Below are 25,640 nucleotides of genomic sequence, written 5' to 3'. Positions count from 1 at the left end.
AAAAAAAGAAAAAAAAAAAAAAAAAAAAAGAGCCTAAATTGCCAGATTGCTCAAGCCTCCAGTAAATCACCCTTCCAGATGGGCTTACGGCTGCACACAGAGCCCCGCTAGTAGCAACAGATCACCTCGCAATTATATTTCAATCCTACTAAACTCAACAAACATTATATGAGAGTTACGCTCGATTTCATTAAAGAGGCACTTCCGAAGTTTGCCATCGCCCCATCATTACCAACAGTTTTATTTTTCATGCAATTAGTGCTCCCCTGTGCAATTATCTCCCCCTCGAAGCATGGCGGAGGAAGAGGTGGACAATTTCTTATCATAACTGCATCCCTCCTCAGTACTTTTCATTGAAATAAAGGCCGCACTTGGGAGAAATACAGCCGCCTTAGACTCTGCAAAACATCGTTGAACAATTTATCAGGCAAAAAATTAGCTCATGCCAGGGAAGCCTTTGGCCCTCCTCCACTGCTGGCAGGGCGGATGGTCGAGAGTGCCAGAGATGCCCAAATGCAGCGCTAACCCCTTTCTTTTTTGGGGTGGACACACGAGGTGTCTACACGAGACCTGCCCATTGTACACGCTGCCGTGGGGCAGTGAACCCCAAAACTGCCGCAGTGCCCGGCGTGGGCTGGCACTGGGGCTGGGCAAATTCAGCCAGCGACGCTCCCACCCAGCAACCTCTCCAGCTGCCACCACCAGGCAGGAATGTGGTCAAGGTCTACAACCATATACTGGAGAAGTTTGGGGTTTGGTTTTTTTTTTTGGTTAATTTTTTTCCTCGCTCCTTCCCGCTCTCTCTTTCCCCTGCTCCCAACAAAACCAGCAGACTCCTTCCCCGTTCCCAGCATGGTATTTTGGAGGTCAGGACCAGCCCTTCCCCTCTCCCCCCGCAAAGGGAGGATGCTTTTTAGCTCGATGCTCTGGGATCTGAGGATCATCGAGGTTGGGTGGCAGAGATGGGCGCTACCACTGCAGGCCCCGCGGATGCTACACACAGACACTTTTTAGTTTGTTTGAGAGGCCGTATGTCCGCAGCCAGTCGCAGAGTTTGCCACATTTATTTGTAGAGGAGGTAAATTTTTACTGTCCCTTTATTCAAGAAACAAGCAGGGAGATAGATCCAAGGTCATCTATTTCAGACCTTTAAACAAGGAATCAAGTGCTCTCTTCTAAAACAAAATAAATATTAATTTTCCCCTCTCATGGCACTAAGTGCCCTTGCTGCGTAACATCGCATGCTGCTGGAGAAAAGGCATGTCTAGGTCTCTCTTACTCCTATCCTACACCTAGGATAAGTATACCTTAACCTCATTTACAAATAAAGATTACCCCAAATTTCAGGCTGTTAACGTGCTTCCACCATTTCACAAGTGCTGGGTCGCAGCCAAGATGCTATCACACCGTGAAACGCAGGCAGAAGAAGTCCCCTCTGCCTTTCACGTAGTTTCAGCGCCCGTGCCTGAAGACAAAGCTGGTAAAAACACCACACCAACAAACCAGGCTCAGGACAGTCAGCCCCTCGCCACAGCCAGAGACGGGACTGTGAGACATGGAGTGAACCCCCATCATCCCAACTCGAGGGGTGCAGCCCCTCACACCACCAAACTAGCACAGACGCAAAAAATACAGCATCTAACGTGCAGAAGCGGAGATGGGATTTGCTCATCTCGAGCATTTCTTCCTTCCGCTTGCCCTCCCCAAACCTCCCTGTCCACTCACAAGCTGCTCATAGGGGATACCCAGCTCAAAAGGAGTAATTAAATGCCAGTCTATCAAAACAATGAGAAAACAATATCCTCTCACTAGAAGATACAGTGGATAATTTCTCATATGCCCAATATTTGGAACTCACCGTTTGTATCAATTGCACAAAACTAGGAGCTGAGAACATGAAGAAAGCAGCTTCTCCAGTGTAGCAGAGACGGAGCACAGCTTTTCTCAGCATCAAGCTCCCTCACACTAAGTCAGAGGAAGGAAATGCCTCCCCCACAATTTTTTTTTTTAATTATTTTTTTTTTTTTTTTGAAAACCAACTTTCCTCTTCAGAAAACCCAGGCCAGGTGTTACACGCTCTCGACATCAAGCTAAGGCCAGGCTGGCTAATCTGTAGGTTCACTCGTTAACGAGATAAAGGATTTCAGTGCGGTGCGGCCGTGGGAGCTGTGGGCTGGAGGAGTGCTGCTGGCAGCTGAGTGTCACTCCTGGAGGAATGCCTGACCTTTCCTGGGGCTTTGATCATGCTGGCTCGCAGTGTGAGATAACCAGCCCTTTGCAGAATCCGGAGGTAATAAAAAAAGCAGCTTTGAGGCCTCGTGTTTTTGCAGGGAAATACTTACCTGTGTTCCCAGCACATTGACCAGTCCCCATCACCACCACCCTCCCCAGATACCAGCCACTTTAAAGCCAAACCCATCACTGTCAACTAGGGGAATCACATAAAGCATCCAGGTGAGAGTTTTTAGCTCTTGTTTAATTTCTCTTAATTGAAGGGGGTACTTGTGTACCGCTCCTACGGAAGATAGATGTACAGAGACTCAAAAAAGAGCAGAGCAACAGAAGTAAGGTCTTCAATTAGTATGCTGTTAAGCTGTAAGTAGGATAATAGGAGGAGAAATTTTGTATCTTACACAAACAAGATAGCAAAAGAGATAGATAAAAGCACAGAAGGGGAATAAAGCTTTATCCCCAGTTCCCCCCTGAGCACTGAACCCGCACAGAAAGGATTGGATTTGCTTGTTTGTTTGTTTGTAATTATTTTAAAGGGGAGGTGTCTTTCTAAGGACAGTTCATGATGAGGAATTTAAACAAGCCAGTGTAGTACCACGTTAGTAAAGCATGAAACACCTGGAGCCCTGGGTTGAATGTGCTGAATCTGGAAGTGATAATTAGATCAGTCTTGAATACTTCCTTCAATGAGTCCACGCAAGCACCACATCCACCCAGCCTGCTTTTGGTCACCAACCTAGAAAAGTTCGCGTGATCTTCTCAAGCTGGGGTTGTTTTTTGTTTTGTTTTGTTTGGGCCATTGTAGTACAGTCCCTAAAGCTGGAGCTACAATTCCTTGGTGCTCTCTGCAGGTTGTACGGGAGGCGCGGGGCTTGCTCCGCAGCACTCCTCAGCTGCAAGCAGGCTGATGCCAAACCCAGCAGACCTGGATAAGTTACCGCTCTGGGGGGAAAAAAAAGTTGTGCTCAGCTATGCTGTCTTCCTCACGGGGTTAACTATGTAGATTTCAGATGCAAATTTTACTTTAGGGCAGGCTTTATGGTATTAAGAGTCTCTTTTTCAGCCTTCTGAAATTTCATATGTATACATGCTAGAGCTCTCTCATCTCTGTTAATTGGGTTTTGTGGAATTTCAAGGCCTGGGGGCCAAGGGGGGAGGGCTGCTGATTAAAGCGCGCCGTGCAGAAGTGGATGCAGAAGTGTTGCACAGTAACAGGAGGGAAACTGAATTCCTCCGAGCTACCTGCCTTCACACGCGCACCCCGCCTGCCGCTTTGGAGGAACCCCATCTTTCGCCCTGGCCTTCCCGAAGGTGCGAGTACAGCTCCTGCCCCCTCCGACAGGCACTGGGGAAAGGATGCTCACACCCGCTCCTCTGGTTGCGCAAATCGATTTTAGAGATTTTGAGGCTGGTCCGCAGCTATGTTTGCTTATTGCAGGGTGCCCCTGTCCTCGCCGCAGACCCAAACAGGGCTGTCTCCCCACAGCCCTAACCCCAAAGCGGTGGCGATGGGGGGCAGGGGGAACCCACGCCCTGACCTACACACTTCAGGACCATTAACGAGGAATAAAAGGATGTTTAATCTCCCTTTATCCCTTTTCATAACCCAGCATGTACATATGTGTCAGAATTTGTTAGGCTGCGACGCCTGAATTGATGAGACAACATGTGTGTGTGTCCATCCGTGTGTGTCCATCCGTCCCCACAACGAGGGCACAGAAAATACCCGTTCCTGCATTTGGTCAAACCGTATCTCTCCACATACGAGGAACCAGTCCAGGAGCTTGCTGGCTGGAGCTAAATACAGATATTCACACACCCATTATAAATGCAGTCTAGTTTCATTTTTAACCCACAGGAGGGTGTGGAGGGAGAAGACATCAAAGCATGGACACAGGCTACCCTGGCATTCTGGGTGTGCAATTTTATCTTCCCCTCATTTCCCTCCTCTCCAAACCAGCTGCTACAACTATCATGATGCTTGCCCTCCGGCCAGTATGCTGGAAAACTGGCTTCCAAGGCAGCTATTAATCTCCCCCCATTACCCAGCTGGCACAGGATTTTGCTTAGATCAGAGGAGAGTCAGCTCTGTGCCCTCCAAAACACCAGTGGCAGCTCCCACAGCCACGCGTGCCGGGCATCCACCGGCCCCGCTGCCTGCACCGGGCACAGCCCAGCACCGCTCACACCGCCGCGGCAAAAGGGCCACCGTGCAAGGGATGAAGAGGGTAAAACCCAAACGCAGGCGCTGAAAGAGGATCTTTGATGTGAATTAAAGAAAACCCACCTGTCAGCAATGACGGTGAAAAGAAGTGCTATACATCTTTGGGGGAAGGTGCCTCGGATCAGAGCTAAGTTTAGAGGCTGACTTCTTGCATAGCAATAGCAGCAGAGAGTAGCCCCTACATATGCAAGTTATGCAAGTGAAATGAAGATGCACGTAAACCTTCAGCAAGAAAACGCAGCTCGGCAATGTTACGCTTTTCATTCGGCCATCAGGTTTCAACTCATCTGAGGTAAGAGGGCTGGAAATACACAGATAGGTACGTGGCATGCTGAGCACAAGCTAGGGCTGCTCCAGTAAAGCCGAGCTGAAATGAGAATAAAGCAGGCTTAGAAAGGAATGACATATGCCACTGCAAGTTTGTTAGGGAGAAAAAGTAACAAGAAGTGTGTTTTGTGCGATCAGCACCTGAAAAGCAGCCATTTTACTGTCCCCCATCATATACAGCAACACTGTGAGGCAATGTTTGACCATCTTCATCAGAACAAAAAGAAACTTTTCCGAGAATACTTTTTTTGTGTGTTGATGGGGTGATTCGTACCAAACCCGTCACATCCATATCCAGTAATTTAGAGGGGAACAAGGGGGCCCACCGAGAGCCCTGTGTATACATACCTAAACCCACATTTGATCTGTCGGTAGGACCGTAGCTTCCCCCAAGAAGAAGAAACACACAGACGAGTTTTTGATCTTCCTTAAAGTACCACTTATCTCAGCTTTTGTTTGTTTTCTGTTTTTCGGGTGTGGGGTAGCGTCTGATGTGAATGCCACCCACTGTAAGCTATCTAGGCAACGAAACAACCATCACAAACCACCACTGGAACAAAAATAGCAGCACCTTTCTCTCCCCTGCCTCCCCCAGGCATGGTCCACATGCAGGACGGTGCTGCCAGCATGTGCAGCTACAAGTCTGTTCTGCAGATCACAAACTCGGAGGAGCTAAGCATGGATGTCCTGTCATTATCTTGCACCCAGACACTTGTTAGGGAACCACAGAGTCCTTCCTGATGGCCACCAGAAAGAGCAGCCCTTCCCAAAGAGCCGTGGAGCAGGGAGGGATGGTCCCCCCCGGACTGCTGGTGGGTGCAAACTCCAGCTTGGCCCATGAAAAGCTGCCGCCTGCGGTACAACCGGGTGAGTGAGCATCTACAGCAACAGCTCAAAACAGTTCGGTCCCACGCAACAAGCCTGAATCACAGCACGCCGAGCCTTCCGCTGCTGCCCAAGTCTTCATCTTCTCATCCTCTCCTTGCTGTCTTACGGGGAGTGCCGGTCCACAGCTAGACGCACGATGGGATGCAACAGCAATGGTACCAAATCCTAACTTGAATTGGGGAAGCGGTCTGAAAGGGATTTACTTGAGGTTCCAGGTTAAACTAACCTTCACCCACGCTTACGGCTTCATCCCTCTTAACTCCAGAGCACGCTAGACAACTGCGGCCACTCCTGACCGGGAGGGGAGAGCTCTCCAAGTGGCTACGTTCCTACCAGCTTTTGGAGGGGAGAGAAAGGACAAAAAAACCCAGCGACCAGGCAGAGGAAGGAGCTCTTAATTAGCAGGAGGCAGCAATCAGCCACTACACCGCCTGTTTTGCAGCAGCCGGCTGGGCGAGCGCGTGGTGCATGGGGCCACCGGCGAGCACCACGTGAGCTCTCCATCCCTGGCACATCCTTCCTCACCAGGAAAGGACACAAACCCCTCCCCCAGGAAACCCATCTGCAGGGTCTGCTGCCGAAATCCTGCAAGGCTTCTGCTGTAAAGCGCACTTAAAATGCAGGCTAAAAATAGAGCCTGCACTGATGCTATATTTAGTGGGAGGGTGCACGCTTTCGGAAGGGCTGTCGTCCCCTCCAGCAGCAGGGGCAAGGCAGCCGGGCATGCCCTCGGGATGGTCCCGCATGCCAGCCCCGCTGCAGCAGCACATGCCAGAACCCAGCATGATCATGCCTCAGGAGAGACACGCTTTCTTACAAAAAGGCGAAGGTAGGCTGCAGGAGACCATTTGCTGAGTAGTGATCTCTGCTCCAGAGCAGCCAAGTGGGAAGCAGGAGCCTGGCCCTTCGTGGGAGCTGTGCCGTTGGCCTGTCCCACGAGTGGATGCTTCCTTCCTTGTGCCTGGGTTTTTCTACCCATGTAAGTGCGATAATGAGCATCACGTTCTTCATAAAGCACTTACGGGCACGTTGCTTCATTGAGGCGCTTGGGAGAGCCAGGCATGGCTGTAGGAAGTAATATTTAGTAAGAGCCACCGAAAATTTGTCAGCTAGTGAAAATACAAAACCCCCGCTTAACTTGTCAAGCCAAGCATCTGTCAAAACCATTGACTAACCGTCTCCCAAGTAAAGAGCAAAACACCCATCCACTGGCCACACTGCTTAGACTACGGGGACAGATTCAGAGCTGAGGCGACACGGGCACCGGGCTCTGCACCGGCAAGCCCAAAGGGGCAGGTTTGCATTTTCCACATTTTGTGCTGGGTTTCCTCTCCCCCAGAGCAAAGCCGAGGGGATACGCAGCATGAGGAGAGGATGTCACGCGGTCCCTACGGATGCTGCACGGGACGAAGTGGCACCTTCCCCCGGTGACTTGCAGAGCCCCATGGGGCGGCGAGGCAAGGCGGGGGGTGTCCCACCTCTGGTGCCCGGGAGGAGCCACTGAAAGCCGAGTTTCTAATTAAGACCATGGCTTTGGTTAATTGAGTCCAATTCACCTGTGACATGAAGAGCCCCAATCCCATCAACAATAATGGAACTGCATCGGCTTACACCAGTAATGACTTCAAATCAGCGACATAATAAAGCTAATTTAATACTTCTCCAGGTCCAGCTGATGAAGCTGCCACAGGAGAGCAGGAGACAGCCTTCCTCCCGCCATGCCAATACCTCCTCTGGAAGAGAGGGCAACACAAACGGCTGGGGGGTCGGGTTGGTTAGAAAGGCAGGAATCATAAAAAACAAAGTAAGTTTCCAACAACGAGACTAAGACTTACTTTTAACATTGAATTACTCTTGCAGACGACCCTGTGCAAGCACCCACGATGAAGCAGCGCTCCCCAAGACTACCTGCCAGAATGAGGAAACGCAAAACCCTGCAAGGCAGCCGCAGGTTTCCAACTCGCCGTGTGCTGCTGAGCCACCCCGTCGAGCCGGACCCACCGATTTGGGGCACCGGAGGCAGGACTCACATCACGCGTGTGCTGGGTAGCGCCCGCCGGGGCGTGGGAAGGAGCTCGTGGGAGACGGCTGCGTGCTGGCAGCCCCAGGGAGGAAAGAGGAACGACATGAAAGTTGCCCGACGTAGGCAGACATGCAAATCAGCAGCTGCGCGGTCACACCGGCAAACCTCCTAATTGCCGCGACCGGCAACCTCCTAATTGCCACAACACCCACCGTTTTCTTGGGGCAGGGGCCGGCGGGGAAGCCAGGAGGATCGAGGAGGAGCGAAACCCTCCCACTGGAGCAGGGGATGTGCCAGCGGGGCCGGTGCTGCCCTGGGACGGCCCGAGTGCCCCGAGGGGTGGGAATGGCACGGCTGGGGCCCTGGCCACCCCACACAGGCCACTGCCTTGCACACACAAATTTGTCTCTGCCTCACGCCAAAAAAAACTAAGCCGCCACTCTTCTAAGAGACACGCATTATTTTAGAGCAGTCAAGTTATGACTGGTCTGATTTCCATAATTCACGCTCTGCAAACATCTGCCTGTTATTTAAGGCTCGGCTCCACCAGGACAGAAGTTGAACAGGGCAGACCTTTGAGCCGGCGCGTCCGCAGAGGGCTCCTTGCTGCTGGAGCGACCGTTGGGCAGAAACGTGCCCACCGGGAGGTCAGGGTGGTCACTCCTCGCTCCCGTGGCCACAACCGGCTTCGTATTTCTGAGCCTTTCCTCACGTGCCACCGACGCTCCCACTCCCATCAGAGCAGGGCTCTGGCCCCCCCTCCACCACAGGTACCTGCTCATGCCAAGGAGCAGCCCCCAGACCCTGTGCCACCCGCTGGAGCACCCAGACGGGGTGTCTTTCCCAGACAGACATGGGCTATGTATCATGGGCATCTAACAAATCATTTGGTACCTTCAGGTTGTCTGCTGTTTTTGCAAGCCAACTGCTGAAACCTGAGTGTCCCAATTAGAGGAAGTTAAATGCTGCCCTGGACGATGAGTGTTGCTGGCAAGAAAGTTATCCCGGCGTTATTGGACTGCTCCCTCCCTACTAAGAGACCACAAATTGGTGTTTACTTTAGAGGCTAAGTAGGACAGCTTTGAGAAATCGTGGCCGCCCCACTATCCTGCAAGCTCCGGTTTCCCGGGGTCTCTCCGGAGGCCACAGGACGGATGCACCGGCTCCTCTCCACACCCCTCCATGCCATGCCCTTGCTCTGCGTTCAGCCCCTGCTCCATCTCAGCCTGAAGCAGAGTTTGGTTACTGGTTTTATTCCCTGCACGCTGTACCGGGAGAGCTGACATAACCGAGTCCCTGTACCGCAGTGAGTTGACACAGGCTAAATCAATTAGCTGCTATTGCTGGGATGCTCAGCTAGGCCAGATCAAAAAAGACAAAAAGCCCCACGCTGAGAAGAACCAGGCCCAGTCAACACATTTATCTCCAATACTTTAATCAACGTGTTTGAAAGGGGAAAGGGAGATGGCTGATGCTTCCAAAGCAACTAGGTACAGCCTGGCTTTCCTAGGGCAGAGAGGCCAGGCAGAGCGCTGCAGCTCCCATTCACCTCTGCTCCGTCCTTTGTTTCCATTCAACACACACTTCAAACAAACACAAAAAAAGCGCAAAATACTCTTTAAATTCAGTTAGGGCACTTTCCATTTCAGACTACGTTGTTTAAGCCCTGTAAGTGTCCTAGCTCATCCTGATTCAAGCCAACACATTTGGCAGCTTGCGTTTAGCATCCTTCAGGAAAGACACAGAAAAGATCACAATGCACCACATGCCTCGCGTGCCCCCCTTCTCTGGGCAGGATTTATTCTTTTGCAGTAATCTTTGCTCTGCACCAGCTGTCCCAAGGACTACTGGTCTTCTTCCCATTCACTTTCGCAAAACCACACCGGTCGGTAAGCAGCACATCCCATACCCAGCATTTTGAGTACCAAGCCCTGAACTGGTTTTTGCCTCCGCAAAACAAATGTTTCTTTTGAGAGCCTGACAATTACTGCTGACAAAACTTCGCCTACAGCTGGGACTGGAGGAAACTAAAACTGGTAAAGGATGAAAGTGGTTCTGCAACACCCAGCTGTAGCTGGGCAGCCTCCAGCTTCAGCTCAGCTCAGCCCTTCGTGCAGCCGCTCCTGATGGGACGCACCATGCCATACAGCTCTTCACTTCAAAGAAGACAACTGTAAGAAGAACTATTAAAGCAATTCAATAAATATTATCTTTAAGATGCAATCTACCCAGAGATGAATGTGAATAATTATCAAGCTGCAGATTTTTATGGGTTTTTTTTAAGGCAATAACTGGCTGAGCATTTCTTCTGAGTAGCATTACCTACAGTAACTTCCACCTTATCGAAAGGAGAGACTGGAGATACCATTTTTTCACATTGTGGGCCATATCTTCCATACCATATCTCGTAGTCACATCTACACTCACTAACCCTTTTCCCATTCAGTTCATGATCCCATAAACACCTCTGTAGCAGCTCATGCAATTGTTTACATAGAGAAGCGTGATACTTGTTCTTCTCAAAGCAGCGAAGGCAGCAGTTCAGCAGCCTGAAGTGAGAAGAGCCAGCCCCAGGTTACCAGGCAGCTGTCTGAAATGGTCTTCTCAAATTCTCGGTGAAGAGCACGACCTAACATCAATACCCTTGCCTCAGCTTACTTGCATCTGCATATCCTGAATCCTTTATTCTTCCTCTTCTGCTCTGCTGTCCCATCGATGAAATGGGTATTACGCTGCACTGCAGATGGGAAACAGGCCCTGAGACATCAGCTACTGGGCTGAAGTTGTGCATCAACCAGTCTTTCCCAAATCCTTCAAGTATTAGTGCATTCCAGGTATATTTTTGCACACAATGTACAACCCATGTCCATTAATCACTTTTGGTTGGACATATGTGTTTTCTGCTGTTGGAGTAGCTATTACCTGAAGCATTACCCACTCCTGTCTGCCTCTCACGTGCCCGTGGGCAGGTACCAGCACCACCCATCCCAAGGCAGGGATGCCGACAGATGCCTTGAGCTCCTCCCAACAGCACTCAAACATGCACGCTGGCCCCTATTCTAAAGACCTTTAAAGATGCAACAGAACAGAAGAAGCTCAAAGCCAACAGACCTCTTTCCAAAGAAGGCTTTTTTGGTTTGACTACACCCCGAGATGTCAGTCCTGAGGAGGCACACAGAGGGGTTTAGCTTGCGTATCACAACTCTGGGGCATGATGCTCTCTTCTTTACAGGTAAAGGCTTAAGCCACCTACTTGATTCAATCAAGACAGTTAACTGGCATTAAAAATTTCACGAATCAGCTATGGAAAAGGATTAAAAAATTCCATTATTTTTTTTTTAAAGAACCTATTTTAAAAATTCCTTTGCAATTTAAATTTATTGGGAGGCAGAGCGGGGTGGGGAAATATCCCCAGAAGGAAACGGTTTTACTTTTTTGGAGATTACGCATCTTTCACCAAATACCTAAAAAAAGTCTCAGTTCATATTTGTAATAACAAGGGATTATCAGAGTCCTTAATTTACTGTTGAAGTCCGCAGTGAAGTTTCATACCTTGAGTGAGGTGCAGCCTAATCCCTGCGTGTGATTACGTTTAGGAACAAGAGGGAGGTATGCGGAGGGTGGGGAGAAGAAACTTTTATTGAAGACAACGCTTCAGGCAGCCCCGGAGCAGAGTGGATCCAGTTTGAAAAGAATTGGCAACCCTAAAACTTTTTGATAAGATAAAATTTCATTGATGTTGGCTCACACTAGGCCCACTTCAACTCTGCACTTGTCCTCTGTATTTCCTTGGCATATCTGTTCCTTTCCTCTATCTGCTTTAGCATAACTTTATTTTTCTCTTTTATCTTTAGCTAACTGCACCCAGGGACTGGAGGGATTGATTTTTTGTTTTGACTTATTGTTTGAAGATCTGTAACTCAAAGCAGCTTCTTGCGCCTCTGATGTCTAAGCCTGAGCAGTATAAAAGGTAAAGCTCATCCTGTGTACCGAACTGAGCAGGGATACCACTTTATAATCAGTCATCTGTGTTTTATTTTGCCTTTTGGGGAGGAAAACTATTTTAAGACTTTATAGGCAATAATACTTTAAATAAATATTCTCATGGCAGATACTACACATGCCAGTTCTCTTTTTAAAGACAGTCAGCTATTGCTCTCCACTTAGGGGGGGAAAAAAAAAAGTTCCTAATTAAAGGAGGCCATTATACATCAGAAGATATTTTGAGCATCACGTCACACTACCGACAGCCTACTGCAGCCAAAATGTTACCATGCAAATCTAAAACCGCTCTCGCTCAGAGATGCGCTACCACGAGGCTAGCCTAAATCCCCACTGGGAGGGGAAGGCAGGAGACGTGAGACCTGCTCGTCAACGCCGTTCGTAAACAGCGATCTCTCACTGCCGCGTTAATCCCACCCTGTCCCGAGACACGGAGGGATGGAGAAGGATTTTATGTTTGCTTCCTCTGCCTTCTGAGGGCCAAACTCGAGAGATTTCTCCTTTTCCCAGGCAATTCTTCCCTTTCCCCCCACTCCCCCCCAAAAAACGCCGCTAGGCTGTTTTAAACAAGCAGCTCTTCAGGACGCGGCACCCAGGTTTCTCACTGCACGTACGCATTTCTGTATCGCCGAAAGCCGATAGCCATGGCACGCACCGACTTTGTTTACGATCGCTCGTCTCCGCCATTCCCTCAAGTTGCCCAGCTTGCTGAAATATGGTTACATATGCAAACATTATCTCCCAATTGTAACCTCATTTTCTGCTCTGCTGGACAGCGTGACCAGCATTTGTCATCTCGCCGCCCCCGCCCGCCACATCATTCATGTGTCTATAATTGTCATCAAGATGTGGCATGTCAGCAGGACTCCCGCGTCCGCTGCTCCCCATCTCCACGCAGTCACTCAGGTAACAAACCCATAATCTCGCCCTGTTTTCATGATGGTTGAATTACACATAATTGTTTCTGCACAGTGATTGATTTCTGCCTGAATAGAGACCTCTGCCTTTTTTCAATGCGAGCGAGTGGCAGCCAAGTCTCTCCATCTAGGAGGAGGCAGCAGCCTTTGAAGAGATCAAAGCCAAGGCCGCGAGCAGTTGTGCGCCCTGGGAATATGGAAAGCCTTTATGCTCTCAACCCCATTTCCAACATCATGTTGGATTGCAGCTGCATTACATTCTGCCAGCATTCTTAATGCTTTTAGTATTGACTCTGACATCACCGATAGCTGTTTTAAAGTAACAAAAGCTGAAGGATGACTTATTTTCACAACTCCGTAATTGGAACATGCAAAGTTAGGGGAAGGGAGCATTTGTTTTTAATCTGAGATACAAAAGAAAGCACAGAAAATTATATAAGTTTCCCAAAATTAAAAACACGTTTTTCATATGGAAAGAACAGAGGGGGCATTTTTATAGCCTAGACCACACAAAATGAACTGATTATGCACATGCTTTTTCAAGCCTAAAGGCTGAAGTAAAAAGACGATTGGGCAAGCGAGTCAAATTGGGAAAAAATATTGTGACTCACGGTACGTTTAGCGACTTTTAGCACCTGATGCAAGGCAAAATAATGCAGATGCCCAGGCTGTCGCCTCCCCTCTGCAGCTCCTTGTAGCAAACTGACAGTCGTTCGCTTACCCTGAACCAGACACACGGCACATGGCAAAGCAACACTAAATCTCCATTAGTTATCTAAAAAGATAAATAACGATCTAAAAGTGTAAAATACCGCAAAGCTTCCTCTAAGCCTCCCTCTCCTCCAGTCGTCCAGACAACTCTTAGGCTGCCCTAAAACTACTCCTGCCACAATATTGTTTTCAGGGGCATCAAATGCTCCCACGCTCCTTCTCTCTCCCCAACTGGCTTTCCTAGTGAAAACAAAAGTAAATCTCTGTTGAGAAAGACTGTCCTGAACTTTGATTAAATGTACGGCTACACTGCCCTGAAAAAAATATTTCCAGGGAACTTTTAAAACTTATCAGTGGAAAGGAGGGGGGATAAGGAGGATGTAAAAAGCGAGAGCCCGGGAGGGCGCAGCAGCTGAACCACTCTATGTCCATACCCTGCCCAGTCCAAGCACCACTGCAACTTCAACAAATATTTTTATTCATGCTAAAACCACTGAATAGGAGCTTTTAAGAGCAGTAATTTTGAAATATGGGAGCTGCCACTACAGCATGCAGAGTGGTGAGGAAGGAAGAATGTGCAAATAAAGCATAAGCTGTAAAGAATTAAACATTATAAGCTGTAAAGAATTAAACATTATGAGCGCCCATGTATTAGCAATAAAAATAATTTCCTCTTAGCTGTATCGTTTTTCTTCTGCTGTTCTAACACTCTTTTTTGCCCTGTAGTCATTAAAACCTCGACTCAAAGACAACAGCAGAGGGATCTGCCCTCCCTCCCTGTGGACACACAGCTTATGTCCCTGTCATTTCAAGGCTGGGAAACTGTCTCGTTTTTCACTTTGACTGTTCTTTAACACACACACACACACACACACACACTAACCGTATTGAGGCTGAAACTAGAGCCAAACATAGCAAGCTCTTTACCAAGATGTAGAAGCTTATAGTTTTTTAGTAGTATTAAGACAGAATTCTCTTCTGTGTTAATCCGAGGTTTTGGGGTTTTTTCCCCCATCTCTCTTCTCCTGCCATCCCCAGCAAATGTACTGCTTCCTCTGCACAGCCTGCCTTCTTAAATCAGGACTAATTCTTTGTGGCTCCGGTGTCTACTCTGATAACCAGAGGGATGCTCATAAAGCAACACTGAGGGAAGAGCAGGAAGATGCAGAGAGCTGGAGCAGTCACTGTAAATAGAGGTATCTGCTGCCATGTTGGCAGGGCAGCTAATTCAACTCCCGCCTATCCGACAAGGAGTCTCAAGTATCTGGAAATGAATGCCAGCCTCCAGAAACGGAGCAAGCAACATGCATAGTATTGCAAACATCTCCAAAACACTCGCCACTATGAAGAAACAGCAGCAGAGGAGTCGCTTTTATACGATGCTGCAACCCTGCCTTTTAGCATCAAACCATTACTGTGATGAAAAAGTATGTTTTCCTGTAATTACTGCTTATTTTTCCCTTCCAGGGACTTTTGTGTTCATTTGCAGAGGGTCCACTTGCTACTCCATACTTTTGCTTGAAAGCTTGCTACTTTTTTGCAGCTATTCACTGAAATTTAAGAGACACCATTTAGCCCAAAAGAGGCACGCGAAGGCTGTCAGAAAGGTTTTCATCCTGCGCAGCCCTCCGCGTAACCTGCACCGGCAGCTCTCCGTGCCCAAGCAGAGGCACAACTTCTCCTCACACAGGATTTTTTGGTGGCCACAAACCTCACCAATTCCTTAAATCCTCATCCCTGCAAAGTGATGAGCTGCATGACTGCAACAAACTGAGTTTTAGGTTTGGTTGTGGTGCTGGGGGATGTGCAGCCGCCAGCTGTGGCCACAGCTCCGTATAGGCTGCAGCTACAGAGCTGTAAAGAAAAAAGAAAACTCCACCGATGGCCAGGGTAACTCCGGGGAGGCGATGCCACCGGGGCACGCCGCTCACGAAACACCGGTAGGAAGCTGAGAGCTGTGCTCCAGGGAGTACAGCCTGGGCGCACATTAAAGTAACAAGTATTTCAGGATGCCCAGAAAGACATTTAAAGCCTCCAGCTTCAAACCAGCTGGCATCTCCTTGCAAACCACTCTTCGCACCAGAAGCCGCTGAGGCGCAGGGCACAGACATCGCCAGGACCACGGCAAGTGCCCACCACGGCTGGAAGAGGAAGACAGATGCCACTGCTGCCGAGATGCCATCCCAAAAAACTGCTTTGAGAAGCAGCCGAGCAAGGTCCTCCCAACCCCGCGGTAAAGGACAAAAGCCCCACCACGCCGGTGCCCAGGGGAGCTGGCACCGCTCTGGTTGTCCCCGGCACATCGTATGCCAGAGCCACGAATCAATGGCAGCTTCCTGGGAGAAGGAGCACACCGTGCCGGTTCTCTCACTGTGTTTGTGCTGAATTTCTGAGAGAGGGAGGGAGACAAAAGTGGAGGGTGTAAATAACGATGCTGAGGGCAAGGAGGCTGTTCCCTCTGCGGGGGGAGAGCAAACAGAAAACGGAGCGGGAAGATACGGGTGCTTCCGTGATGGCAGGGAGGGAAAATGAGAAAAAACAAAGTCTGCTTTTTGACAAAAAGTTTTAAAGCGAATTTTCTTAAGCCTCTCCTTGCTTTTACTTGGAAACTTCAGTAGGACTGTTTGCTCCTCAATTGAAAGGCTGGGTATGAAACACAGTGACAGCCAGCACCAACACCAACTTTCTTCTTGTATCTGCACTGGTTTTAATCCTCTTATTCCCTCCCTCCACACATATCTCAGTTTTTACTTTCTCAGCTTTCTGGTTTGTTTTCATGAAAAAAACCCACAACCAAACAACCCAAGAAACAGATCTTTATAAGCGAGCTGTCTTCCAAGTGGGTTCCTGAAGCCAGCTCAGGCAATGTGGATTTTGTTCCCACCTCTGCCATCACCTTCCTCTAAGTCTCTGAACGAACGCTGCCTTTTCGGGTCCTCATTTGCAGAAGCCTTCTCCCAGACTGTGCCTCTGCTTTTGGGAGCAGGGCTGGGGGGAGACAGAGGACACGACACCCCCTCCCCTTGCCAGCGTGGGTGCCAGGGATCCCTCCCGGGAATCTGCCGGCAGCCACCGACGCGCTGCAATTTCCACGGGTCACGTCCTCACGCTAGACTCTACGTTGAGCAATTATACACAGAATTTACCTATTTCATGCTTAATTGCACAGGCACAAACTTTTGCTCCACCCCCAAACCAGCTATAACCTACCAGTGGCACTTGCATTACTACAAGCAGCTCTCCCAGGCCTGGCTTAACCCTCTAGGCTCAAATCTCAGCCACCGTCTTAACCAGCCATCCCCTCCTGCGAGAACCCACGGAGCGCAGCAGAGGAGAGGGGATGCAGGCAATGCGTTAAAGGGCAGCATCAGCCCACGGCTGACTTGTGGGCTACGGGTTCCTGGGCTGCAAAATGCCCAGAACGCCCAGAAAAGAAATGCGAGACCCACCCGCAGGCTCTTCTGTCGGTTGATCCTGAAAAAATGCTTTGTCCAGTAGACGTTGGCCAGAAAGATTAATTTAATGGAGGAAGGCATTTTTTTTGTGCAGTGAGCACAACTTGTTTAACTAACTGAATGCATTTACTTGCAGTCCTGGAGCCAGAGCTGGAAGACAAGCTCCGCAAAGCCCCCTCTGAAATGGCCTGAAAAGCCTGCCTGTGCCCCAAACACAAGGGTTTCTGAAATGGCTTTGATTAAACCACATTTCCTGACTGAATATTTATTGTTCTGCCCCATTAGCCTGTAATATTCTCATTTACACACACAGCCCTGGAAAGCAAAAAGAAAGAAAAGGAAGGATTTAAAGTTTCAAAGACAGAGGGAAAGCTTTCTACACAAGTTGTTTTGGGAGGGCCCTTGAATTAAAAAAGTTTCAAGCAAAACAGCATTTTGACCAGCTCTCCTAGAGCCTCTTTAACATTTCCTCACTACAAAGTACGAAGTCACCTTTTACAAATCACTTCGATAGGAAGCTTAGTAGTTGCCAGTTTAACAAAAACATTTTTGGACTAGTGTTGTCAAACTGTCTGGGGAGTTGCCTGATAAATTAGCATTTTTTTTGCAGTTCTCCTATTCTGAGTTTTCCTTCAGAAGATTTACATCTAAAACAGGATCTTTGCACTATTATCTTAGAAATATTCTCAAAATAACTGAGAGGGAAAAAAGTCTCAACAAAACCAGAAAACCCCACACACTTTAGAGCTAAGCTTTTTAAAGTTTTATTTCCTTTTTCCTTCAAATCTAGCACAGCTCCCTTTTCTCCCTATACCAGGGCTATTTAAGACATGAAATAATGTGTGAGAGAGAAGGTTTGGAGTAACAAATTTTCCCAATCCAACATGCTCAGTTCAAACTTGCTTTTTAAGCCGAATTTCAGTTGTCTGCAGTAGGAAATCAGGCAGCAAAGAACAAACACAAATCCAACCCAGCATGCTAGTGTCGGAGGGCAGCGAAACAAAAAGCATTTAGGGGCATTCTTCAGGGTAAATTATTTTAATTGCTTCTGTTTTTCAAAATGCATTTTAGTAGGTTCAATCTATAGCTGATTTCCTCAATATCCTCAAAAGCTCTCCCAGCTCCTTTCCTTTTGGGAGGGGACCCGGGCAGGTTGCGGCCGACCCCACCGCCCTGGGGCTCCCACACCAAACCATCACCCACCTCCCCGCTCCCAAAAGCTCCTCAGGAGGCTGAACCTGCCTGTACATTTATATTTGAGAGAGGAGGACCTGTACGTGAACCTAAGGACAATTTTTACTCTTTGCAGGGGCTAATTCACATGCAGATGTTGAGGGGAGAAATCAGAGTCTCCCCCAATTCGGAGGGGTCCCTGTGTCAAGCCTGGCTATTCTGCTTCACCTCAACTTTTCTGTAACAAGTGGTTCTTCGGTTTAAGAATCAGAGGTGCTGCCGACCAGGCCTACAAGGAGTGCCACACAATGAAACAAGCTGCCACAAAGCCGAAATTGAGGAGGGGGCATGGATGGGAGAAGGAAGCCGCTTCGTAAAAATGAATTTGGAAAGCTGCGTGGCGGGAAGATGCGCTGCGGCATCATTTTGCGGCACGGCTGCGTGGAATGTAATATGGTCGGGGGGGGGAACCTCGCTCACCGTGGGGGTACACGGGAGTTAAACGAAGCGGCAACGAAGGCAGTAGGGGACTGGGGAGAGGGGGAATAGAGCACAACCAAAACCACGATTACCATTTGTAACTGCAGCTTCCTCAACCTTATACAGCACCAGTCAAACTTCAGAAACTAGAGGTCCTCAACAAATGGCTGGATTGTGGCATTTTAACAAAGTAAACACATTTGCGTGGCTGGACACAGCTTATCTGCGTTTTAACACATCGGCAGGGAAAAGGCCTTCTCCCCAAGCGCAGTCTGCATTTGACAAGCGTTGACACCTTTAATCATCACCTCCGTATTCTACTTTTTTTATGCTAGACAAAGCTTGCCAGTGCAGGATTTGGGAGGGATGAAGAAAGATCAAGGCAAGAAGATAGGCCAAAACTGTGGAGAGACAACAGACGGCCACAAAGATAAATCTCTGAGGCAATTTTGAAATACAGAAAGAGGAAGAAAAATTGAAGAAATAGAGCCTTGTAACATAGCTAAGGGACCAGTCACTGAGACAGAGCGTTGGCTCCGAGCAGCCAGCTTCACTAGGACCCCAACCCAGAAATACAGGGCCTACAGGGATAGCTTTGTAGAGCTCATCCCTCTCCACCTCCGAGCCAACAAAACTGTCAAACAGAAGCCCCATGTTCCCTTTCCTGATTTTTTGAACATACACGACGAACCAGACCCTTTCCAGACTGGTTTTCTTTGCATAACGCCTGCATCTCCCCATCCAGACCTCTCTGTTCAAGGCAGCTAAGGGAGAAGCTGAGCTGCCATCGCTATCAACGGGATTGCAGCATCCCGCCTTTCAATCCTGTGAAATCTCACTCCCCGTGCCGACACCGCAGGGTTTGTCGCAGCTCCCGCAAGGCACGGTTGCAGGCTTCTTAAAGCAGGGCCGTTGAGTACCTGCGGTGCCTGGCACTGCGCTGGACGTGCAGCAGAAGCCTGCTTCCATCTACTTTAAAGTTTCCCTACCCAGAAAGCAAGGAGGGAAAAAAAAAAAAGAAAAAAAGTCTAGCAAACCGATCTCTTCTGTTCTTTGCAGCATTACCAGAGCTCCCTTGCACCACGAGCACGCATCCCTGCTCGTTCGAAGCACCAGCGCTTTCAGAAGGTACTTCATGGCAAACACGTGCATGAAATCACAGGCTCCCAAGGGACTGCTCCCCCAAAAACCGGTCTGGGTGATGCAGACCTGCCCGCTGACTTGTGCGGCGCGGTTCGAAGTACAGGGCTAGAGCACTGAAAGCGCTTGGAGAGACAGATGCTTTGGGGAATTAACTGCTCGCTGGCTTGCCTAATAACTCCGAACCAAAGTGATTCTCTGGTTTATGTGTTACGGCTGGTGACAACAGCACACTTACTTTTTAAGTTAAACTGCCCGTTTTATAAATATTCAATCAAAGCCTCGTAACTTTACACTTGTAATTTTTGCTGACTAAGCTCATCCTATAGATTTTACGCCTCAACCTTAGCTATACCCACAGCCACTTAAAGAAAATAAACAACCACCGAGTCGACCTTTCGGCTCCCTGAAAACACTGAAAACACTCTTCTACACGAGGGATTTGGTATCTTTGAAGATCACAGAGGAAGATATTCTAGGTCCTTCATCTCAACCTGAGGCATGGGCGAGCAACCCCACGGCCAGCAGCCGGAGGAAGGCATGCCACTTCTCCTCAGGCAGCTCAGACCACTTTTCTTCCCCTTTAGGAGAACAGGCAATCCCTGGCTGATTAGCACAGTTGGCGCACACGTTAACTCCCTACTGCACTTTTAGCTCAATCCCAAAGATTCAATGAATACATTTTTATTTAAGTGCTCAATCACTTTCTTGCTGAGAGGACGGATTCCTTTGAAGTGGGAAACCCAAACTAAATAAACATATCCACAAGATCCAAGTCTCAAAATAGAAGCCGTTGGGTTGCTAGATTAAGTTATTCTGAATGCAATTTTCTTAAGTGAATCTAATGCTTAACGAAGGGCCGGAGTGACAGAGACACTAATCCCCAACTGCCTGGGCAGGAGCAGCGGGCCAAGCAGCTGCATCGCCCTCTCCGCAGCGTCCTGCAAGAAGGGACCAAACCCAACGGCCAGATGAGAACGGTCTTCACGCCAAACATACCTTATGGCCACAACTGGTTTAGAGATAAATTCCTGCTAGCCAGGACGGTGGCAGTTTGGGGTAAATGGGAGTCATTTATGCACAACCGGAGCACCGTGGCACGCGGCTCCCCTGCATCAAGTGGGGAGCACACACGCCGAGGACAACTTGCTTCGTCCAGGTCGAGGACCCACAGACTGCCTGGCTCACGGCAGGGTTTCCCTCGGACCAGCCACACGCCAGATCGGTGTCCATCCGTGGGAGAGCCACGCAGGAGATCACAGCGGGACACACGACGCACAGACCTCAGGCTGCAAAATGTTCAGCATCCGTATCGAAGCAGACTCTTGCACGCCTCTCTTCTTCTGAGAGACTCAGTGTTTTATTACTAGCAAAAAAGGCACATGCCTCTAATAGGACTTCAGAAATATTACAGCAGCAGTAAAGTGCTTTTGTGTGGGTTATTTCTTTCCCATATCAGGAGGAGTTTTCTCTAACTATAAACAGAAGTTAAACACTCGGGAGGAGCCAGGCCTGCGGTACCCAGGCTTTTCAACGCCTGCAGCCATGCAGCGCTGCAAGTATCTGGAAAAAGTCTTTTCCTCTTTTGATGCCTGAACCTGTAGAATTTTAGGCTTTCTTCTTGAGCCATATCCTGCCCTGGCACTTGCAGCCCATAACAAACTATTCTTATTAACGTTTTTTCTGGGCTAGTATTAAGTTGGAGAAGAGGTGGCACAGCACCAAAGCAACAGGAATGACATTTTGCTTTTAAACTGCCTTAAAATGTAAGCAGCAGCTCCACCATTTACAGTTTATATTGAGTTAGCTCCTAGATATATAGAAAAAAGGAGATTTAGGGCATAAGCATACAGACATATTGGTACACAAAAGCTCCAACTTTGATGATTTGTAATGGGTGGGGTTTTTGATTACGCCTCCATTGAAGCCACACACGCGCAATTGCTGCCTCTGGACTGAGACATCACGAGAACATTTTCTTTTCCCTTTGCCCATTCACAATTAGATAGACCTGCTAATTGCATCACCCTGACAAGAAGGCGGCAGCAAAAGCAGAAAGACTCTTTTCTTCACCAGTATGTGCCCAAAGACCACGCTAGTGATGGACATACGTACATAAGACTCTGCCTGGATCATGCCATCTTATCACAAGCAACCAGGTCAAGCTTCAGACACAAAGGCCAACCTAGAGGCACCGCAGTAACTTCTTTTGCCCCCTTCTCCAAATGGAGAATTCATTTCGCTAAGGCAGAGAAAGCAAGCACCACCAAAACTCGGCCGACGACCATTCATGGCTTGGATTTGTGTTTCACAGAGACCCGGCTCATATCTTGGGCTGATCAGCTGTGACGCTTGAGTCAGAGCAGCTGACAGACGCGTTTGCAGCAGCGAGGTCCCTCGATTAGCGCTGAGCAGATTCCCCTTCTCCCCCAGTGCTGGCATTTGGCGCAACTCGCTGAGCCCCTCAGCAAATAGTGCTAAAATTCCTCTCCGTGCAAACCCGAATAAACCCTGGCAAGTTCTGCTTTCATAGAGTCGGGAAGCTTTGTGCTCCTCTGCACCCAATTTCAAAGTTATTTAACGATCTAATTGGCATCATTCCACTGCATTGAGAAGACGGGTGCTGTGTAGGGTGAAGGGGCAGAGCCTCAGTGCTGGGTGAGCAGCTCCGGCTTGTTGAGCCCTTCGGCTGCCCGTGCAACCCCTTTCCTGAGGCACGGGTCTGGGATTGCAATGGGAAGAGAGAGACGTGCGACAGGACCACAGCTGCCTATGGCCCTCGGAGCATCCTGCTCCAACACCAACTCGGGAATTAGCACAAAGCTTTCTGATGGGTGATACGGGAGCAGGAGCTGAGCCCCAACATCTGTGCTACAAAGCCCATCTCATATTGGGCCAGGGAGCTTTTAGCTGACCACAGCTCCCAGCAAGTGCCTACAGCTGCACAGCCAGGAGAAGCAAACTCTCAGGAAAAGACAGTATTACAAAAAATCAGGTTCGTGTCATTCTACAGCTCCTGTACATGCCCTTGGGGTCCCAAAAATTCCCCACAAGCAGCAAACCCAGCCTGCTTTCAGAGGGACAGGAGAGGTCCGGCAATGTGCAGCCAGGTAAACAAACCCCTCTTACAGAGGCTCTGCAGCCACTTGTTCTTGCTATTTACCCTCATCCTTCCTCCTGCACATATTCTCCACACAATTTCTCTTGGGACTTTAGCTCTACAAGACAGGAGCTACCTCCATACCCTTTGCCACGCAGAAGCACGCAAGGAATATCCAAAACTTGGGCTGGGTAGGGGAGTCCTGGGTATAAATGTTGCTCCTTGCATTCACTCTCTTAGCAGAATTCCTCATCATTTTCAAATGGCTATGTTGTGTTTAGCAAGTCGCTGTAATTGGGTAGGGGAGTCCTGGGTATAAATGTTGTTCCTTGCATTCAAACTCTCTCAGCAGAATTCCCCATCATTTTCAAATGGCTATGTTGTGTTTTGCAAGTCGCTGTAAGGTGTTTAAGAATTGTATCCTCCAACCTGTTTAACACCTCCTGCTGCTACAAAGAGACAGTTTAGCCACAAAGAAATAAACCCAGACACCAGGAACAGGTAAGAACAGACAAAACGGAGGTTGCAGAAATGCTCTATCTTCCCACAGAAAGTTTAATTCATTGGGAAAGAGAGAGGAAGAAAGACAAAAGTATCTTCTGGATTAATTTAAGACACAGAGAAACGATTCTTCTTCAGTCACCTCCTTTGTTCCCACATTCCCATCACACAGACGAGAAAGGTTTGCTACCCCAAAACTACTCTTGTTAACGAAAAAAAGTAAGAAAAAACCCACACATGTTAGAAAACAAACAGCTGTCTTGACGTCCCATCTTCAGTACCCCAACGCTGCCAAGAAACCACCAAAAGATATCTCGAGCACACAGGATGCATATTCACCAGGTGTTGCTGCGGTTTTAGTACCATCATGTGCCACTTCTCCTGCAGCCACCCAAACCAACTGCTTCGCTTCTTGACTTATCCAGCTATCTGATAAGAATACGTACCACGGCGCGAGGCTTGTACCTGAACTTGTAATTAACACTCTCCTGCTCCTACAGATACAACTTGTAAAAGGCAAATCAGTTGGCAGTAAAATGAAAATAATATAAAAAATTAAAAAAATAACAAAAAAGAGGAGGATAATAGGGAAGATGAGACCACTCCAATAATAGTAGATTTTGGAAGACTTCAAATCCTCCTCTCAGTCCCTCTCCCCTCCAAAAGCTGCACTGAGGTTACACTTCAGTTTCCTTCTTTTAAGGCTTATTAGATATGTTGTGTCTGACTGTAGACTTGTATTTTTAATTTTACAAAGCAAGAATACAGAGCGCTTGCCTTTAAAAAAAAAAAAAACCAGGCATTTTTTTTCCTACATATGCTGGTGAAAGTAGCTTTTTTCCCATTCCAACAAAGCTTTGATCTCTCTGCCCTGGCATAGCCGCCTCCGTCAGAGATGGTCCCCATCCTGGGTCTGGCCGTGTTTCCCCAGGGATGCATCCCCTGGGCGGTTTGCGAGCAGCTTGGTCCTTCCAAGGTGGAAAAAAAGATTCAGCGCCCCAGGGCGGCTTTTTAATCCTGCCTAACACCTGCAGGCAACAGATGCATCAACAAGATGCGGCTTTGTCATGCAAATGGTGGGGCGCAGGTACAGACTGCAGGGCTGCTCCACGCACAAATGGCTGGGGACTGACACCCCAGGGGAGACCTCCACCTCCAGCGCTTGTTGATCTCGGCTGCTCTTTGCCCTCCTCAGGCCCGGCATGTCCCCCCCCAAAAAAGGGGAGGAAGAGCAAACCTGCGGGATGACGGTTGGGACCCCCCAAAGGTGAGCAGGCAGCAGCGTGCGGCGCTGGAGCTGTAGTTTGCCATGAAGCGAGCGAGCGTGGCATCTCCTGGATGCGGCGTTTTGATCTCGCGCGCATTAAAACCCAGCTGTCAGCTAGGAGACTAACAAAGATTATAGTTCAATTAAACAAAAAAATTATTTAATAACTCAAGCGTGTAGTCTTGTGGTTAAACTGAAAGAACTCCAGGCTTATGTCAACATTGCAGTCCTGCAACAGCACTATTTTGCCGAAATAGCGGTGCTGCTCTAACGTGCAAGAGCAACACTGAGCTAAATTAGCCCCTCAGATGTTCGGCAGGCAGCCTTACAATTAGAAAGCAGATGCGGTTCCCCCCCTTCCTCCCCTCCAACGTACCCACGTAGGATGTAGGACGGTTCCTCAAGTACCTGAGCAGACAGCCTCCACAAGAAGCCGATAGTCCGGGGGCATCGATACCAGATCAGTAAGGAGCGGCAGCCCCACGGCACGCATCCGTGGAGAAAATCCTTAGTGAATAATTAAACTGGATTTTGTTCTTCAAAGCTTTGCACCAGCACTAGGGACTTTCTTAGGAAGGTAACGTGGGAAAGAGGGGGTAAAAAAAGGTCTGAAGTTTCCTGGTCCTCAAAGGGGCAGGTTTGAGTCTCGGTGTCCTCTCGAGAAGCTGCATCCTTTTCCCCACGTTACATCCGAACTGAAGTTTTCTGTAGAGCAGCGTTTAGAACAACAAATATCAACAGATCGTGGGTCATCATGCTTCACCCTAAATGACCGTAGACCTCTGAACTGTAATTTGTACACAAAAACCCCCCAGAGCTATAGAAAGCAATATACTGCATGAGCCTTTGCATCTCTGAAACGCAAACGGTGACATATAAAAAGGGCAGATCCGTGTGTTTCCCAGTGCCAAACCGCCCTGTCATTCCGAATCCGAACATCCACTAATTTAACACGCTTCGCTACTGTCAAATCACCAATACAGATTAGGCTCCCTGTTTTTCTGTTTTTGAAGTCAAAAGCCGCAACCCCGAAGAAAAATCAAGAATGTCAGAGAGCAAAATAATGCCAGTGGTTTGACAGAGACCGCCAAGTAAAAATCTAAGAGCCAGTAAGACTGAAAACTGCTTTATCACAGGGAAATAACAGCATCCAACTTCTCATATCACAGCACATACAACTGCAGTGGCATTTTTTCAGCA

At 48.5% G+C, this 25,640-nt stretch overlaps 1 protein-coding gene across 1 annotated transcript in view; it reads right to left on the bottom strand.

The window, feature by feature from the left end:
- LOC104163783 (lymphoid enhancer-binding factor 1-like) overlaps positions 1-25,640 on the bottom strand; it is a gene marked incomplete at its 5' end in the record, with an annotated part of 44,718 nt that overhangs the window by 16,486 nt on the left and 2,592 nt on the right. The gene's annotated exons all lie outside the window — the stretch shown is intronic.

Source organism: Cariama cristata, unplaced genomic scaffold, assembly GCF_000690535.1.
Source record: "Cariama cristata isolate BGI_N322 unplaced genomic scaffold, ASM69053v1 scaffold9826, whole genome shotgun sequence".
NCBI lineage: Eukaryota > Metazoa > Chordata > Aves > Cariamiformes > Cariamidae > Cariama > Cariama cristata.
Note: the sequence above shows the minus strand (reverse complement) of the source record. Positions and strands in the feature narration are given on the sequence as shown.